At 35.3% G+C, this 5,204-nt stretch overlaps 1 long non-coding RNA gene across 2 annotated transcripts; it reads left to right on the top strand.

Annotated features, from left to right (window-relative positions):
* LOC126788458 (uncharacterized) lies at positions 1 to 1,933 on the top strand. 2 transcript variants are annotated; one of them, XR_007671370.1, is made up of 3 exons: positions 1 to 355; positions 454 to 976; positions 1,654 to 1,933. It is a non-coding gene; the product is annotated as an uncharacterized LOC126788458 (long non-coding RNA). The 2 variants fall into 2 exon arrangements; XR_007671371.1 differs by having other exon boundaries at positions 454 to 1,933.
* Positions 1,934 to 5,204: the final 3,271 nt, after the last annotated feature.

The raw sequence follows: 5,204 nt of genomic DNA, 5'->3' as shown, positions 1-5,204 counted from the left end.
CTCCGCTCTTATTTCTCCCGCTCTCTCTCTCTCTTCTACCCAGCGCCGATAATGCTATCTCCGGCCACCAACCGACAACGCCGCCACCACCAATCGACTCTATGTCTCTCTCTGATCAAAATCCATGTAAAATCGGAGCCATCCACCACCTCCAATCAACTCCGCCTTCACCAGCCAATCTGCCACCGAGAGTTCTTCTCTCTCTGGCCATGACCTCGCTACACCGCTACCCCTGCTAGATCTAGAGCTAAAGGGAGAGTACAAACCAGAAATCTGGGCAGCCACTGGGGCTAGGATACCAAGCCAGCAACTCCAAGGAAGCCCAGAACAGTGGCTCTTCGATCTCTTCTTTCTGGTATAACATCAATGTTTGCTGCACCTGTATTGTATGTGTATATATGTTCTCTTGCGTTTATTTTTAAACGGATGCCTAGAAGTATGTTTCCTTTGCAGGGGCAATTGATTTTGATGGTTGAGGCCTTAAGGGCATGTTCTTTGGTAAAAAGAGGTTGAAAAAGCTTAAGCTCACTTTAGCAAAGGCAAGCTAGTTCTTAATCACACTTTCTTGTACTAAGACAAATTTAGTAGATCATGTAAATTCTTAACTGTGGACGGAACCTAAACCATTTAGTTTCTTCTTCAAAATGAGACTTTTTTTTTTTAATTATGAGCTTACTATCGTACTGGATATTCTTGTACATAAGCTGACATTTTAAAATATGTAGAAAAAGATAAAGAGAAAATATAACTTTTTGATCAATTTGTTTAAGCATTTGAACCAAGTATATATAGACAAACTTAGCTATACTGGTAAGTGCTAACCACACTGCCGGCCATGCTACGTTGACTATTACGTTGCTACCCAATGCCAGATCCTAAATTAGGGACCAACTACATGAGTTTGGTGGACATCGATCAAAATTGGCCCTGAGAAAGTTTTAGAACTTCATAATGCCCAAGCTCCATACGGGTTAAGGTAAGAGTAAGATAGTGTATTAAATTTGATGTTAATGCATTGATTGATTGAGACTTAAGAGCTACAAACATACCATTCGTATCATTAGGTCAATTGTTGAATAAGCTAATTCATGCCCTCCAATAGTGAAAAGTCCAACCACTGTTTACTAATGATTTTATGTTTGTTACTCTATCAAGTAAATGAACATTCAGAAATCAAAATGCTTCTGCTTTCCTCCTCGGTAATAATCATAATACATAATGCTTAAGTATTCATGTTCTTAAAACAGTTAAAAGTTAAGAAGGATGAGGTATTTATATGTATGACATTTGCATTTACTTAATGCCAGATCCTAAATTAGGGACCAACTACATGAGTAATTACATCACCATCAACCCCTACTCAACTATGGTAAGAATATAAATACCACCATACTGACAGTAGTATTTTAATAAAATTACATAGTACGTGGAACCTTTAGTGGCTTATTAATTGAGGTTCTTTGAGGCAAGGTGTCTATCTAATTGATCTTGTTCTTGTGGCTGGAATAATACTATTGTTTCTGCAACTTGGCAACTATTTGGATTACATTTAATGTTGGGAGTGTTGAAATCGATCTTCTCTCTTTCGCAGGACGCCGTTACAACCCCATGTCTGTTTTTCTAATTCTAAATTATTCTGTTTTTTGTTTCCAGACTTTGTATGATCAACAAAAATGTCTGGGTGTTCTAGGAGAGCTGAAGTACTATTGGAGCAGATTCTACTATGGGAGCAAGTACTTTTGTTGGAAAACAATTAAGCAAATGTTGCAACTCATTGACTACATCCAAAAAATTTAGGTGAAATAGTCTCTTGATCATGCTTTGGCATTATGTATGCTTATATATGGAATTGTGGATGTATATGTTGTTTAGAGTGACTGATTATGGATGTCAATTTTACTACTTTATGAATGGGTAAATTTGATTTCCAGAATGTGTGGTTTATTTGTCCTCTCTAAATGTTACAGTAACAAGAAGAAATGACGTCTGAATTAGAATTGATTCTCAGGTTTTTATGAAAGTGCAAGCAATATTTTATTTGGATTTCCAGAATATTTTCATGGTTTTAGAATGTGTTATCTTAAAGAAGTAGGGACAACATATATGTGTAATTTCAGCTGCATAGAAGCAATACAAATCTTTTGATATCCATTGACTATTTGATACTAAGATAACACAATTGTGTGCTCTAATGGCTAAAATAACGATAGAAGAGCAAAACATATGATGTTTGAAGAGTACAACAACACATACGAAAACAAATAAGATGTTAAATGATGTTATACTATATGGAAAAAAGTGTTACATGAGAGATTATATGTCGTCTTATATCAAATCTCGCGACTAATATATGTTTTTTAGAAGAATTACAATGACTTTTACATGTCACTAGAAGACTTAATTAAAACAGCCAAAAGAGGGTTTCAGGCAACCTATAATATCTGTCGCTGAAAAGCATATCAGGTAATATAAGACTTTTTTTCTCATAAGTCGCTTGATATACTTTCCAACGACAGATATGATAGCTATAACGACGATAAGCTACTAGGCGACATATTTGAATTTTCTCTAGCGACACAACACATATGTCGCCTGAAGACATAATTGGCCTAGTGTTAGATAAGTGGATGAAGATTATCCACGTCGTCACTAGATATGGGTAATAAAATATGACTAAAATTATAGAAAAAAAGTATTCTAAAAATAAAAAAAAGTATTCTAAAAATTGAAAAAACCGAAATGCATAACTATTCTAAAATTATCAAAGCTCCTATGACTAATGTAAAAATCAGGGAGAGGTGCAGACATCAGGAGTAGTCTAGCACATGATGTTGTTTTCAAATGTGATATGTGTGTTTTACTCTTGGGTGATCTAGATTCACTACAACACAAAACATGATTTTCGACCCGGGAAATAGTCGAAACAAACCCTCATTTGGTCGTTAATACTCTTTCCGACCAAATAAATCAGGTCGGGCTCGGTCGGTATTACCCCGGTCACAAATTCTCTTTTCCGACCATTTTGGTCATAAATAATAGTCATTTACGACCAAAGTTACCGTCGGAAACTCCGTCGTAAATGTCACTCTTTTCGACCAAAAAACCCTCGTCGGAAAATGGTCGGGAATAATATAATTTCCGACGAAGTATTTCCGACCATACCATTGTCGGAATATTTATTTCTAACCATTTAGTTCCGACCATGTGTTCGTCGGAAGTTCTTTTTTCCACTGATTATTTCCGACCACAGTTTTATCGACTGTCATTGTCGGAACTTTATTGATCGTACGGATTTCTTATTTTCAATTACAATTAATTTTAATTAAGATATTAAAATAAATATATTTTAAACAAAATAAAGAAGAAAATAAATAGACAATAAAGATAACAAACGAAATTTCTTTCATAACAAATTATCTATAACATCCTTACTAGTACAAATAATGCAAGACATCATCCTTAACATCCATAACAATAGAAATAGTGAAGAGATATGAGAAAACAAGAGCAAAGAGTTTAGTCACTTAGAGGCTACATTGCCTCGTAGATATTTCTAGATAACTATAAGTAGATAGATAAGTTGTCCGACAACTACCGACTCATAATCAAGGTGCACAATCCTCTTCAGAATCTCCATGAGTAGGTGAAATGATTGTTGCATTTGGAGATAAACTTGAAGAAGCACCCTGCAACACAAACCCATGATAATAAGTACAAAATTCATAATAAGGGTTATTTAAGCTTATTTAACCCATGATAACAGAATACATACCAAGGGTTGGACATTGATTCGCTAAACATTTATGTTAATGACCAAACAGGCAAACATGGTTATGATGGAATAGACTCCAACTTCTGTGGTAGTTATGTTACTTTGGGTACAATGATCAACTAATTTCAATCCTTCACCTTACATATTTGTGTTAATGACTAAAAATTATACCACAAACATTATATTGCCAACAGAAAACAGTACCCATGAACTCATGTTCTCCACAGAAACACAGGAAAGCTGAAATTACCATAATCACACATCTGGTTAACCAAACAGAAGGTAAGGAAGACAAACACCTATTATACAAACATAGTTTTGCATCTAAATAACTCATCACATGGTTAATATCATCAATCCGCAATATTTAAAATGATAAATATTAGATTCTCAGTGAAACAATAATTTAGCAGCCAATCACCCAAAATACATTCTCAGTAGCCAAGAAAGAATTATAGAAATAGCCCTATCAACAAAAGTATTGGGTATGGTAACATGCAGTTTGTCTCAACTGCTCATGAAAGTATTTTGTAAACTAAGCAGAAGAATACAACGTTTAAAAGTAGTCCAAACAATTTTACAGAAAGTAGATATAACAGCATACTAGGGTTTCTAATATATTATAAGTGTTAAACCTCCTCCAGAAAATGAATGGACACCAATACATGGTTATGAATGCATAATTGAAAGCTTGAAGGTAAAGAATAGAAGTAAGAACACCCTGCTCTTGACACTTGAACATCTTCATTAATTAGTTTTATTTAACCACAAGAAGACGATACAAAAATTGGGTATATGGTATGCATTCACTTACCAAACCAGGAGATACCATGTCCATCAAAGCTTGAAGGAGTTTCTTGTTTTCTGCCACGTCGGCCCTAAGACTTCCAACTTCTTCTTTCATAGCTCGAAACTCCTCTTCATGTTCCAAGCAAGTCTGGCTGCCGCTTGAATTGTAAAACTCTTATGGTGGTTCCATTCTGTCACCTAAGCCACGAATGTGTCTTTTTTTGGAACCACTCACCACCTCCTTATATATGTCCCACTCATCCAACTCTTCTTCTCCTTCACCACCCAAAACCTCTTCAATACGTTTTTCAACTCCATTTCATTCTTCAAAATAATCATGCATGTCCAAAATAAGTACTCACTGTTAATATACTAGAATTATATATACAACACTAAAACATATATAAAGCTCCTTCGCTTTCTTACTACGCCAACGTTCTTCCTCTCCATCTTTGCCAGCAGTAACGTGAAACCTCTGAAACATTTCTATCGGGCTTGGCTCAACTCCAGTCCTCTCAATCCGCAAAGTTAAATGAACAAGGACAAGCAACTGAACAGCCACATATAAATAAATAAAATCACCGAAGGGGTAATCAAATCAGCCTCCTATTTCTATCATTTCCAAATACCAAAGCTACTTATC

This window comes from Argentina anserina, chromosome 3 (genome assembly GCF_933775445.1).
Source record: "Argentina anserina chromosome 3, drPotAnse1.1, whole genome shotgun sequence".
Lineage (NCBI taxonomy): Eukaryota > Viridiplantae > Streptophyta > Magnoliopsida > Rosales > Rosaceae > Argentina > Argentina anserina.
This window is presented reverse-complemented; position numbering and strand designations above follow the sequence as displayed.